At 52.5% G+C, this 14,997-nt stretch overlaps 1 long non-coding RNA gene across 1 annotated transcript in view; it reads left to right on the forward strand.

The window, feature by feature from the left end:
* The window catches only part of LOC146054529 (uncharacterized), a 128,358-nt gene that overhangs the window by 73,590 nt on the left and 39,771 nt on the right, over positions 1-14,997 (forward strand). Inside the window, exon 2 of the long non-coding RNA XR_014468221.1 lies at positions 14,210-14,363. This is a non-coding gene — a long non-coding RNA (uncharacterized LOC146054529). The remainder of the gene's footprint in view (positions 1-14,209; positions 14,364-14,997) is intronic.

The following is a 14,997-nucleotide window of genomic DNA, read 5'->3' on the forward strand; positions in this document are numbered from 1 at the left end:
AATCATTCGATGGTCGATTTCTGAAGCGCTCACTCCCTGGTGACTTTATTTAGTGGCACCCTGCTCCGTGAACATTGTGGGCAGCTGACATTCGTGACGTCTGCTGCCGGCCCCCGGAAGGCAAGTAGCCACCCCCGTTCACTTGCTGATGCCCAGCATTTCCTGGGTGCATCCAATATTTTTGTGAGTACGCCCAGGAAACCCTGCGAAGGCCCCCTGCCCGCCTACTGTATGCCCACCCCGCTACGAGCACCTCGGAGACTATGCAAATCTCCGAGGACGCCCGCAGAGAAGAACGACTGATTAGATGTTTTCTTACAGTAAACAAATGTATTCTACAATTCTACTGTATTATGTTACAACCAATGAACATTCTTATTGTACTCGTAATTAATCACTTTAAATTGAACACATTCAAATATCTGTACCATTTAATAACTCTCTATTCAACCTTTTGCTGTAACACCTAAGTGCTTAAATATCTATATTATTGCGCAATAATATGCAAACAAACTTACAAATCTTAAACTCTAAATAAGCGCTTTTGCCCTTTTTTTAGCCCTGACCCAATGTTCACAGTTCCGTAAAGCTGCAAGCAACTCAGAGTATGCTAAAGTGCAGATGAAGGTAAGTTTTAGGCTGTTCAACAGAGCTGTCACTTAAGTTTCTATGCTCTGCTCCACACAAGGTGAAATGGTTCTCCCAAATATATCATAGACCATGGATCTTCAATGGCCCCCCAGATGTTGTGAAACTACATGTTCCAACATGCATTGCCACATTTTTTTCCTATAAGAGCATGCCAAAACTGTCAGGGCATGCTGGGACATGTAGTTCCACAACATCTGGAGGGCCACAGGTTGAAGACCTGTGTCATAGACCATTGTAAGTCTCCGGCCTGTGCTGAGCACCCTAGGGCTAGCTAGACAGCATATGGCAAGGGTCCTAAAGCCGCCAGATTCCTGCTATGGTACCATAGACCCTGGCTGCTACAGGCATTTGCAATAGCATGATCAGAGACTATAAGCTGCTAATAAAATGTAGTATTATATGTATGTACTCCTGGTAGTAAATGTAATGGGAGTTGATGGAAACTTTTTCTCTCCCCCAGGTCTCTGGAGCGTGTACCCAGCCGATCCCATCATCGTACCACTTATGGTCTCTCCAGTTGTTTCCCTTCCAGGATTTCACCTTTCACCTGCAGGTGTCACCTCCGGTAAGCTGTTCCGATCTACTCACCAGTGTCCTTAGTGCATTTACAACCAATACGCAGCCATCGGCTTGGGTTACACTGCGCCTGTCTTCCCAGAATCCAGACACCGATTATACTACATTGCCAGTATTAGTGTAAGGTCATTAGGCAATAAATGCGCCTTCTAGCACCTGACATCCCCCTCTATTGTCTGATACTTGTGCAGTGTTCATGCCTCATACGCAGGAGTCTTCTCTAACTGTCCCTCTTTCTGTCTCTCAGGGAGCAGCAGGATGCTATGACACTTCTCTGGATCCTTCACAAGTTACAGACTATTATTTCAGTTTTTACCGACTCTGAGAATGACGCGCTCGTTGAACTGCTGGGAAAAAAAAAACAAATTTTTCCTTTTTTTTTTCCCGTTGGGCACAGAAAACGTGCCCGTGCCCCTCCCCCTCCATGCCCCCCAGACTGCGGGCAGTCGCGGGGTGACCCAAACCCCTCACTGGATGTGCAACACTGGACCAAACCAAGCAGCACTGGAATCAACTGGACACAACTGGAAATCAGTAAACCATCACACTGGAAACACAGGGAACTATCCCCACGCAAGAAAAATGTGATTGATTTTCTGTATGTTAAATGTTATGTATGATTCTATTACAAACCTTCCCTTTATCTGTGACCCTCTCAATCCTTGATTGAAGTTACCAGGAAGACCCCATCTCCGATTGTTGTTAACCATCTCCGCAAGCTGTGTAGCTCAGCAGTCTGACCTGTTAGCTGCTGCCACTAAGCCAGAGGCTGCACAAGCCGTTTTACGTTACTGAGATATCTTTGTGCTCTATTGTATTTTATGTGAATCCTTTTTTTTTTGGTTCTTGTTTGTTTTGTATTTAATTCTCACCACAAAAGTGCACTTAATCTTAACATGGCTTGTGCCTCAAAAAGAAGGGGGGCAGTGATTAGTGCCAGATGGTGAATCTGCGCTCCCTAAACTGGGCACGCGGCGCGCCAGCACTGTGCAAACAGAGGAAGTGGTGACTTTATTATTAAGGACCCAGATACCAGACCCCCGATCGGTCTTTCTGACGTCATTTCTGCTCTTAATGTTACAATCCTGTAAGTATGGTTTTCTTACAGTTAATAAGACACTATCGCATTGTATCATTTTAACCCTTCCATGACTGGAGGTCCAGGCCTATAGTATTGGAAGGGTTAAACTGCCATTTTAGCTGGACCTATGAGCTCAAAGCATTTTTAATATTTGTTTTTATCAAATTTCCCAATTTGTATTTATATTTCCCTTGTTACTCTCCTTGCACTGTTATCCCCTTCCTCTTACCCTGTTCTTTGGGTCTGAAGTAAAAAAAAATATATATCTTGTCTGCATATAAATCCCCAAAATATAAATAATTATTTGTACTGTGACTGGTGTTTTGTGTTTTGTGACTGCAGAAACATTGATTTTGGAGGCACTGTAGACGCACACCACATAACACTACAGATAAAGGGGTTATTCTGGTTGATCGAGTCCACCAAACCCGGTCTTGCGAATGGTGGCCCGGCCACCACCCATTCGCAAGGGCTATTCCCTCGCAGGGCCTGCAAATGGATGTTACACAGTAACATCCATACGTAGCCTACTGTAATCCACTCACATCATTCGATGGTTGTCGACCATCGAATGATGGCGAAGGTGCACGCATGTAAAAGTGACTCACACTTACATATGCGCGGATGCTCGGGAGTTAGCGGGCGGTCAGCTGACCCCCACAAGGGAGAATAGCCGCTGCCCGTCTGTCAGGGTTTTAGCAGTCGGGATTCCGACGTTGATGTAATTACTGTCGGAATCCTGACTGCCGCTCAGTCATCCGGCACCTATAAAGACAACCTGGTGCCACTGGGGAACAGAATATAAATCAGAAGCCACAGAATGTTGCTGGGACCCCTTACTGCGCCAAGCCATCACCCTGCCAGAATAAGCCTTGTAGGCTTGGGTTTGCTCTGCTTACCTGAACCAGTTGCTGCTGATGTTGTTGCTGTTGATTGTAGGTTACTATTATTCTTATTGCGTAGATTTTTGATAGACTTATACAATAATGAGTTTATCATATGTATGACCTTTGAGTATAAATAACCCTGTTCCAATATAAACAGGAGATTGTTATCTGATATAATACAATATTCATTTAATAATATGTATGGACAAACTCCCTTTCATTGAAATCACATTGGTCAGGTGGAGAATGTGAAGGAAAGCTGTGAGACTGGAGACCAAGGAGCATTTTATTCACCTAACAGATAAAGTTATAGACATGCCCAAGGCAGGAAAGGCTACAAGATAATAGCCAATAATAAAGGCCAAGTGCTCTGATGTCCCACTGTAGGATCAGTGGTGAAATGTAAGCTACTGTATGACCTGCTGCCCAGGTGCTGCCTAGACCAAGCCGCCCATCACAAGTCAGTGGTAGAGCCAGGAGACTAGTTAGAGACCCACAGGGTAGCCGGCTATTATTATAGGAGGACCTACAGAGCTCAGTGCCTCAGGTGGGAGTGAGGATGCACCAGTCAGCAATATGAAAAGCTCTGCACACAACTGGCCTGTATGGGAGGGTGGCTAGAAAGAAGCCATTATTAGAGAGACTGCATCAAAGCACATCTGGATTTGCAGAAAACATCAAAGAGACTCAGATACAATGAGCCAGATGTATCAATCTTCAAAGGTGATAAAACAGAGAGAGATAAACAGCCAGCCAATCAGATCCTACCTGCCATGTTACAGGCTGGGTTAGAAAAATGACAGGTTGGAGGTGATTGGATGGCTCTTTATCACTCCCCACTTTATCACTTTTTGAAGCTTGATACATCTGGCCCAATGTGAGATAAGGGTTTGTGGTCCCATGAACCAACAATTAAGCTTTGTTTCCTCATCTATAAATGCTCTGGGTGGCACACAGCAAATGAATTACAGATTCCTCAGCAAGCACCATCCTAACTGTGACTTATGGGGTGGGGACATTCTGTATTGTCATGGGGATGCGTTTCTTCAGTGGGGTCTGGGCAGCTTAGAAGGATAACCTTTTAGGACAACCTGATACAAGACCAAAGCAATACTGACATTGCTGAACAACAAAAAAGTAATTACCCTGCAACTGTTATACCCCCAAACTATCGGCCAATCACTTTGTTGTTTACATTTCTGGTTATAGTTTGTTTAACATCAGTAATTTTATTGAGTTTTTATTTTTTTTTTTGCAAAAGGAGAGGGATACAGAAGGAAGAAATATAAAGGGGGAAGGAACATGACAAAATCACAATACACAATATTGTCTTCCTTGTACACTTTTACACTGTGTGTTCTAGGAGCAGGAGAGATGTGACAGGGGAACCATTTGTAGCCATGAGGCTGTATGTTCTTTAACCCGATCAAACCTGTTGGCACGAGCTGCAGTGATATAAATGGCTGCAGCCCTGGACTCACAAAGGTAGTACAGCAGCATCCTGCAATGTCCTGGCATGTCAGGATGGCTACCTAAAAGACGATCGCAACCGCTGCTGACAAGAGTGCATCGACTGGCTGGAGTAGGTGCGGTGGTGCAAAGAAGGGAGTACGAAATATGTTGCTGATACACCGTATCACCTTGCATTCCCTACTGCGCTTCTCCCACCCCTCTGGCGGGTGCCGCAGATGAGAGGTGAAGGAGAGAGCTGAGCAGCACCACAGGTTCCCCCACCCTTCCAGCACCTCTGCCGCTGCCACTGAGAGACTAGAAGAGTGGAGCGCAGCGCCGAAGGCTTTCCTCACCCCTCCAGCGGCTCTCAGCCATTTCAAATATAGTGCAGCTCCGGAGCCAATCAGCCTGGGGTCAGGGGCCCAGGAGGGGCATGAGCCGACATGGTTGGAGGGAGCCCCCTGAGCAACAAGCATGTAATCTCCCCCGCCTTGGGCAACAAGGATGTAAACCCTTTTCCATCCCCTGGGCAATGAATGTGTAATCACCCCATGGCAATGAGCATGGAACCCCCCATGGCAGCAAGCATGTAATCCTCTCATGGCAACAAGCATGAAACCCCCTGTGCCAACAATCACAAAACTCCTGGCATAGAGCACGCAGCTCCTGGCAACTAGCATGTAGGTAAGCGGCACTTATGTGACATAATATGTAATAGGCATTACGGTGTGTGACATAATGACATGTAATGGGCATAATGGCATGTGGTTTAATAAGTAATGGGCATTAACGTGTGGTGCATAATGTGAAGTGGACTGTAACTAGACTCCCTTCATACACCTCAGAGATTACTAGACTGCCGGATGACAGGAAGTTTATTGTCATTAAGTCCTAAAACAGCGCAGTTGGAGGCTGATTCAGGATCGCACGTATCGATCCGAGGGGGTGATTCAGGAGTGATCGTCCCCAGTGTACTGATGGTGCTGCTCTGCATGCTTATGGCCAATTATACGCAAGTGCAGGGACGCTGTGCGAACGCTTTCGACACCTGTCAAAGGTGAGGTGCTTGCACGGGTAGGGGAGGAGGCGGGCAAAGGCCGGAGCACGGGAACGTTCAGCGTTTTATAAGCGTCCCCATGAAAATGCTGGCCGTTCCCTGAGAACGCAGGTGGGCCGGCGGCTGACCCCACATGATGTCAGCGCCCACCCCCTCTTTGGCCAACTCAGACGGAAAAGAAACTCAGTTTATAAGAGGAGAGAAATCATTTGATGGCCGCATGTGAGGGGATATGTTCGCGTACATCCCCTCGCATGTTACCGATAGGATTCGGTGGCAGGGGGCGCGTGTTATGCCGCTCACTAAGTAGCAATTGACCACTGCTTAGCGAGCGATACTGAATCAGGCCTTGAATTCGGAACCAGCCCTGATGGTCGGGGTTTGCGCATTTCCAATCCCTGACACCGAACGACTTTGGCGGGCCGGATTGGGGGGGAGGGGGAATGTATCCCCAGTCCCCCCTCTCTGAAAGGGTCCCCGTTCAAACCAGCTAAAAAAATTTTTTTTATATATACAGCTGAGCTGTGGGGAATACATGGAGACAGTTTTGGGTGTAATGTTGTAGAGTTTCAGATAGGTGGCGCTGCAGCGCACAGTTCCTCGGCTTTCAGGCAGCTCCTCTCTCTACACCTCACAGGGCTGTGAGATAGAGCTGCTTCTGTCCTGGTGAGGCTGACTCCCCAGGTATGTGTGCTTTGTTGTTGGTGCCAGCAGAAGGGGCATAGGCAGTGGGGTGAGGAGTGTAAGAACCATTAATACATCACTGTATGCTGGCCCAGTGAGCACTGTGATGTCTTGGTAGCAGCAGTGTGGGTGTGATTGCTTGTGGGGCTTATTTGCTTTAATAATGTCTATAGCTTGTGTGTTTTTATAAACATAGTGTGTGTTTATGTCACATGTGTATGCATGGTATGTGTGTGTATGTCCTGTGTGTATGTATGGTATATGTGCATATATGCCCTGTGTATATGTATGGTTTATGTACATATATGCCCTGTGTCTATGTATGGTATGTGTCTGTGTATGCCCTATAGGCTATGTATATACATATATATGTATGTATACTCTTATATTATTTATGAAATACATGCAGATGACTGGTGGTGTAGATGCCGGCAGTCAGAATACAGATGCCATCATCCTATCCCTCCTTGCTAGTGCCTAACCTTCGTGCCCCACAGCCTAACCCTAACCCCCCTTCTTTCTAGTGGCCGAACCCTCCTGCCCACAGCCTAACCCCAACTCCGCCACTATTGCCAAAACCTAATTTTCTTCCAGCCTGACTCTAGCCTGCCCCACATACTTATGATTGGGATCAGGGGGTAACTAGAACTTTCAGGGCCCCATAGCAAAATCTTGAAATGGCCTCCAACCTCCACCTTTGTCACTACAATGCTTCTATGGGGGGTGGGTCAGGTGCTAAAAAGAGAAGGTGGAGAGGGGGAGACAGAGAGCAGCAGGAGTGAGATAGAGAGGGGGTGAGGTGATGGGCGGGCGAGAGCTAGTGAGGTGACTAGGGATGATGAGGGGGAGGAGAGGATGCAGGTCAGGGGTGAGGTGACGGGGCGAGAGGTGGTCAGGTGATATGGGATGATGAGGGGGAGGAGAGGATGCAGCTCAGGGGTGAGGTGACGGGGCAAGAGGTGGTCAGCTGACATGGGATGATGAGGGGGAGGAGAGGATGCAGGTCAGGGGTGAGGTGACGGGGCGAGAGGTGGTCAGGTGACATGGGATGATGAGGGGAAGAGAGGATGCAGGTCAGGGGTGAGGTGACGGGGGTGAGGGGAGAGATTGTGAGGGGTGTGGCAGGGATAGAGTTGGTGAGGTGATGTGACGAGGTGAGGTTACAGAGGGTGATGGGGGAAGAGGAGAGGATGCATGTCTTGATTTCACTAGCAATGGAGGGTCTTACATTCACAGCGCTGGCAGCCGCAGGCCTCCTCCTCCTCCCACAGCTGCAGTAACTTTTCTCCTCCGGTGCTCCTGCAGCCGCTGGGTCTTCTCCTTCCCCTGCTGCCACAGTGACTCACATGTCTCCTCAGGTGCCGGCAGCCAGATGAGAGGGGGTAAGGTGACATGCCGCCACGGTGCCACTGGTCTCTTGAGAGCCGGCAGCCACTGGGCTTCCTGCTGCTCCCACCCACCATAGTGACAGAATTAGTCCTCATATAGGCTCCTGCAGCCGCTGTGTTTCCTGCTCCCATTAAAAAAAAAAATCAACTTAAAATAGGGTGTAGGGGATTGCCCCCGTGCCCCACAGCAGTTGCATCCCCTGCACCCTCTGTAGTTACACCACTGATTGGGAGGTCTGCATTGATATTCTGACTGCCGGCATCCCATTACATCCCCCTGCTGAGGGACAGGAATGAATTCAGACCAAGCATGGCACTGCAGTATTAAACCATTATATTACATTGCATTTATTAAACAGCATATTTGCAACATTTCTGGGTCACACAGGCTCTAATATGTCAATAAAAGATATGTATGTGTACACACACACACACATGCATACACACACACACATGTATACACACACACACTCACACACATGCATACACACACACACGCACACACACACACACACATATATATACATATATACATACATGCATTCACACACATGCATACACACACAAACATGCATACACACACACATGCATACACACACACACAAATTTGTAATATGATTTTAATGTTAGACCTCAGGGCCCCCCTGTCAAAAGTCCCCTGGGCCCTCCAGAGCCTTAACCCAGCTGTGTGCGAGGGGCTGTGTGTGAGTACACTCACTCGCATGGTACTGACGGAGTGTTCGGATGGTTGTTATGAGCTCGCCAAGCAGCAGTTGACCCCTGCTTACCGAGCCTTGCTGAATCAGGCCCTTAGTGTGAATTGCTGCAATATAAACTACCAGACAATTACACTGAGAATAGTGCATAGTTATTTTAAAAAGATTCATTAGGGTCGTACCCACGTGATCTAGGTAACGCCCATTACGACGCCTGCAGGTAACACCTCATAGCCCACTAAAAAAAAAGTAAAACCATAGATATACACTCTCCCGCCCCCATGCTTTAGTGCCGCACATTGCCCCGCTGCTGGCCGCTGCCCCGTCACTTCCTCGAAACCTCACCATACATATACAGTAACATATATCAGTTCCTGACCGTCCCCGGTCAGCGGCAGTGCCTGCCGCACAGTGCCCAGCTGCTGGATGCACCTGCCTCCTCCTGCCCGCTGTCCTCTTCTCTCATCGCTGCCCCACCTCCTCCCGCCCTGCCTCCTAGGGCGTAGGTGTAGGTGGGTGTAGGTGGGCAGGCTGACATGGGGGGAGAGGAGGATGCTGCTAGAGCAGGGGTGTAGGTGGGCAGGCTGACATGGGGGGAGAGGAGGATGCTGCTAGAGCAGGGGTGTAGGTGGGCAGGCTGACATGGGGGGAGAGGAGGATGCTGCTAGAGCAGGGGTGTAGGTGGGCAGGCTGACATGGGGGGAGAGGAGGATGCTGCTAGAGCAGGGGTGTCGGTGGGCAGGCTGACATGGGGGGAGAGGAGGATGCTGCTAGAGCAGGGGTGTCGGTGGGCAGGCTGACATGGGGGAGAGGAGGATGCTGCTAGAGCAGGGGTGTAGGTGGGCAGGCTGACATGGCGGGAGAGGATGATGCTGCTAGAGCAGGGGTGTAGATGGGCAGGCTGACATGGGGGGAGAGGAGGATGCTGCTAGAGCAGGGGTGTAGGTGGGCAGGCTGACATGGGGGGAGAGGAGGATGCTGCTAGAGCAGGGGTGTAGGTGGGCAGGCTGACATGGGGGGAGAGGAGGATGCTGCTAGAGCAGGGGTGTAGGTGGGCAGGCTGACATGGGGGGAGAGGAGGATGCTGCTAGAGCAGGGGTGTAGGTGGGCAGGCTGACATGGGGGGAGAGGAGGATGCTGCTAGAGCAGGGGTGTAGGTGGGCAGGCTGACATGGGGGAGAGGAGGATGCTGCTAGAGCAGGGGTGTAGGTGGGCAGGCTGACATGGAGGAGAGGAGGATGCTGCTAGAGCAGGGGTGTAGGTGGGCAGGCTGACATGGGGGGAGAGGAGGATGCTGCTAGAGCAGGGGTGTAGGTGGGCAGGCTGACATGGGGGGAGAGGATGATGCTGCTAGAGCAGGGGTGTAGGTGGGCAGGCTGACATGGGGGGAGAGGAGGATGCTGCTAGAGCAGGGGTGTAGGTGGGCAGGCTGACATGGGGGAGAGGAGGATGCTGCTAGAGCAGGGGTGTAGGTGGGCAGGCTGACATGGGGGGAGAGGAGGATGCTGCTGGAGCAGGGGTGTAGGTGGGCAGGCTGACATGGGGGGAGAGGAGGATGCTGCTAGAGCAGGGGTGTAGGTGGGCAGGCTGACATGGGGGGAGAGGAGGATGCTGCTAGAGCAGGGGTGTAGGTGGGCAGGCTGACATGGGGGGAGAGGAGGATGCTGCTAGAGCAGGGGTGTAGGTGGGCAGGCTGACATGGGGGGAGAGGAGGATGCTGCTAGAGCAGGGGTGTAGGTGGGCAGGCTGACATGGGGGGAGAGGAGGATGCTGCTAGAGCAGGGGTGTCGGTGGGCAGGCTGACATGGGGGGAGAGGAGGATGCTGCTAGAGCAGGGGTGTCGGTGGGCAGGCTGACATGGGGGAGAGGAGGATGCTGCTAGAGCAGGGGTGTAGGTGGGCAGGCTGACATGGCGGGAGAGGATGATGCTGCTAGAGCAGGGGTGTAGATGGGCAGGCTGACATGGGGGGAGAGGAGGATGCTGCTAGAGCAGGGGTGTAGGTGGGCAGGCTGACATGGGGGGAGAGGAGGATGCTGCTAGAGCAGGGGTGTAGGTGGGCAGGCTGACATGGGGGGAGAGGAGGATGCTGCTGGAGCAGGGGTGTAGGTGGGCAGGCTGACATGGGGGGAGAGGAGGATGCTGCTAGAGCAGGGGTGTAGGTGGGCAGGCTGACATGGGGGGAGAGGAGGATGCTGCTAGAGCAGGGGTGTAGGTGGGCAGGCTGACATGGGGGAGAGGAGGATGCTGCTAGAGCAGGGGTGTAGGTGGGCAGGCTGACATGGAGGAGAGGAGGATGCTGCTAGAGCAGGGGTGTAGGTGGGCAGGCTGACATGGGGGGAGAGGAGGATGCTGCTAGAGCAGGGGTGTAGGTGGGCAGGCTGACATGGGGGGAGAGGATGATGCTGCTAGAGCAGGGGTGTAGGTGGGCAGGCTGACATGGGGGGAGAGGAGGATGCTGCTAGAGCAGGGGTGTAGGTGGGCAGGCTGACATGGGGGAGAGGAGGATGCTGCTAGAGCAGGGGTGTAGGTGGGCAGGCTGACATGGGGGGAGAGGAGGATGCTGCTAGAGCAGCGGTGTAGGTGGGCAGGCTGACATGGGGGGAGAGGAGGATGCTGCTAGAGCAGGGGTGTAGGTGGGCAGGCTGACATGGGGGGAGAGGAGGCTGCTGCTAGAGCAGGGGTGTAGGTGGGCAGGCTGACATGGAGGGAGAGGAGGATGCTGCTAGAGCAGGGGTGTAGGTGGGCAGGCTGACATGGGGGGAGAGGAGGATGCTGCTAGAGCAGGGGTGTAGGTGGGCAGGCTGACATGGGGGGAGAGGAGGATGCTGCTAGAGCAGGGGTGTAGGTGGGCAGGCTGACATGGGGGGAGAGGAGGATGCTGCTAGAGCAGGGGTGTAGGTGGGCAGGCTGACATGGGGGGAGAGGAGGATGCTGCTAGAGCAGGGGTGTAGGTGGGCAGGCTGACATGGGAGGAGAGGAGGATGCTGCTAGAGCAGGGGTGTAGGTGGGCAGGCTGACATGGGGGGAGAGGAGGATGCTGCTAGAGCAGGGGTGTAGGTGGGCAGGCTGACATGGGGGGAGAGGAGGATGCTGCTAGAGCAGGGGTGTAGGTGGGCAGGCTGACATGGGGGGAGAGGAGGATGCTGCTAGAGCAGGGGTGTAGGTGGGCAGGCTGACATGGGGGGAGAGGAGGATGCTGCTAGAGCAGGGGTGTAGGTGGGCAGGCTGACATGGGGGGAGAGGAGGATGCTGCTAGAGCAGGGGTGTAGGTGGGCAGGCTGACATGGGGGAGAGGAGGATGCTGCTAGAGCAGGGATGTAGGTGGGCAGGCTGACATGGGGGGAGAGGAGGATGCTGCTAGAGCAGGGGTGTAGGTGGGCAGGCTGACATGGGGGGAGAGGAGGCTGCTGCTAGAGCAGGGGTGTAGGTGGGCAGGCTGACATGGGGGAGAGGAGGATGCTGCTAGAGCAGAGGTGTAGGTGGGCAGGGTGACATGGGGGGAGAGGAGGATGCTGCTAGAGCAGAGGTGTAGGTGGGCAGGGTGACATGGGGGGAGAGGAGGATGCTGCTAGAGCAGGGGTGTAGGTGGGCAGGCTGACATCGGGGGAGAGGAGGATGCTGCTAGAGCAGGGGTGTAGGTGGGCAGGCTGACATGGGGGGAGAGGAGGATGCTGCTAGAGCAGGGGTGTAGGTGGGCAGGCTGACATGGGGGGAGAGGAGGATGCTGCTAGAGCAGGGGTGTAGGTGGGCAGGCTGACATGGGGGGAGAGGAGGATGCTGCTAGAGCAGGGGTGTAGGTGGGCAGGCTGACATGGGGGGAGAGGAGGATGCTGCTAGAGCAGGGGTGTAGGTGGGCAGGCTGACATTGGGAGAGGAGGATGCTGCTAGAGCAGGGGTGTAGGTGGGCAGGCTGACATGGGGGGGAGAGGAGGATGCTGCTAGAGCAGCGGTGTAGGTGGGCAGGCTGACATGGGGGGAGAGGAGGATGCTGCTAGAGCAGGGGTGTAGGTGGGCAGGCTGACATGGGGGGAGAGGAGGATGCTGCTAGAGCAGGGGTGTAGGTGGGCAGGCTGACATGGGGGGAGAGGAGGATGCTGCTAGAGCAGGGGTGTAGGTGGGCAGGCTGACATGGGGGGAGAGGAGGATGCTGCTAGAGCAGGGGTGTAGGTGGGCAGGCTGACATGGGGGAAGAGGAGGATGCTGCTAGAGCAGGGGTGTAGGTGGGCAGGCTGACATGGGGGGAGAGGAGGATGCTGCTAGAGCAGGGGTGTAGGTGGGCAGGCTGACATGGGGGGAGAGGAGGATGCTGCTAGAGCAGCGGTGTAGGTGGGCAGGCTGACATGGGGGGAGAGGATGATGCTGCTAGAGCAGCGGTGTAGGTGGGCAGGCTGACATGGGGGGAGAGGAGGCTGCTGCTAGAGCAGGGGTGTAGATGGGCACGCTGACATTGGGGGAGAGGAGGATGCTGCTAGAGCAGGGGTGTAGGTGGGCAGGCTGACATGGGGGGAGAGGAGGATGCTGCTAGAGCAGGGGTGTAGGTGGGCAGGCTGACATGGGGGGAGAGGAGGATGCTGCTAGAGCAGGGGTGTCAGTGGGCAGGCTGACATTGGGGGAGAGGAGGATGCTGCTAGAGCAGGGGTGTAGGTGGGCAGGCTGCCACAGGGGAGGAGAGGAGGATTCTGCTAGAGCAGGGTTGTAGGTGGGCAGGCTGACATGGGGGGGGAGAGGAGGATGCTACTAGAGCAGGGGTGTAGGTGGGCAGGCTGACATGGGGGGATAGGAGGATGCTGCTGGAGCAGGGGTGTAGGTGGGCAGGCTGACATGGGGGGAGAGGAGGATGCTGCTAGAGAAGGGGTGTAGGTGGGCAGGCTGACATGGGGGGAGAGGAGGATGCTGCTAGAGCAGGGGTGTAGGTGGGCAGGCTGACATGGGGGGGAGAGGAGGATGCTGCTACAATAGTAGAGTGGGTGAAGAGTCTGGAATGGAATAGAAGGACTTGGAATGGGTACTAGGGGCCGTGCGCATGTGCAGTTTATGAAGAATCGGCTGATATGCAAATTCGCAGCCACGTGATCAGGTCTGAATTAGCCCCAAGGAGATGGGGTGATACTCTATTGATGTATTTTATCACGCTGTTTGTGCTCATTAGGATTAGGTTTAGCCACGCACAGCCACTGGTCACTTATTTCAGCCCGTCCCTCCCCGGCCGGTGTGAGCTGAAATGCCGCCTCCAGCGGCCGACAACGCACCGGATGGAGGAACTGTATTATAATCATCTTCTAATAAATCAGTATTTTAGTTGGTTTAGCATCTGTTCTATAAGGAGACCCTGGTTTCTGTATTTCCCCCGGAATGCCCTGTATACTATCTGATCACTCTCCCTCTCAGGGTTGGGCTACTTGGGCTACTTCAGGTGGGTACTTACAGAGCTCAATATACATTACACGGTTCCCAGGCGTCAGCTCGTCGCACTGACTATTCTTCACCTGTTACATTGGCCGGTGGCTATAATCAGTTTCCAGCTTATTTACAATGTGATCGTTCCACTACGTTGAATTACATATATTGTTTTTTACAGTATCTGCTCCACGCTTTACTATTATTTGCATGTCATGTAATACATAGATTTAACAGCATTTAATGTATGATAATTGCGAAAAAGACATTTCAGGGCTCAGTCAGAGAAATGATATCAGTGATTCCCCCCTTTTCATAGACTCCAATCCATGCTGGTCCGCACTCCCGGAATGCACAGGGGACTCCGGAATTTAGAGGCGATGTTCTGACTTCCAATAGTGCACCCCGTTACATCTGCTGGAATTCCCGCACCCCCTACACCTGGTATCCCGGAGGGCACCATTTAATAGCAGGTGAGTATGTGATCACTTCCTGTCTTGTAATTTACATATAGGGGATTATTCTGGTTGATTCGCAAGGTTGTAAATTTGCAGCGTTGTGATTACACCAAAGCCCGCCTTGTGAATGGTTGGCTGTTGCAGTAACATCCACAAAGTAACATCCATTCACAGGCCAGGGGGGAACGGCCACATCTTTTGATGGTTGCCGACCATTGAAGGATGTGGTGCGTGCATGCAAATAAAAGTGACTTTCAAGGCACTTACATATGTGGGCACACTGGGAAGGAAATGGGGGGGCAGCTGACATCCGGTGATATCAGCAGCTGCCCACCCCCCGCATCATGGCCTCATTAGCATGAGAACGCCCTGAGTTCTTATAGGAACGTCCATGAAACACTCCCATATGCTAATGGGGCCACCCCCGCCCGCTGTCCTGGTTGCGTATGCACAGTGCCACCACCGTTCCCTGCGTGGCAACCAGAATAAGGGCCATAATGAGTTTTACAATCACATTTGCTGGAATGTAAGTAGAGATTTGTCCATAGGAGTTTTGTAGACACTACCATTTACATACTGAACAAATGACATCTGCATAGAAAATGGGGTCTACAGACCATATATAAGGTGTGCCCAAATGAAAAGGGAG

Source organism: Crinia signifera, unplaced genomic scaffold (genome assembly GCF_055691185.1).
Source record: "Crinia signifera unplaced genomic scaffold, ASM5569118v1 HAP2_SCAFFOLD_249, whole genome shotgun sequence".
In the NCBI taxonomy this organism is placed as follows: Eukaryota; Metazoa; Chordata; class Amphibia; order Anura; family Myobatrachidae; genus Crinia; species Crinia signifera.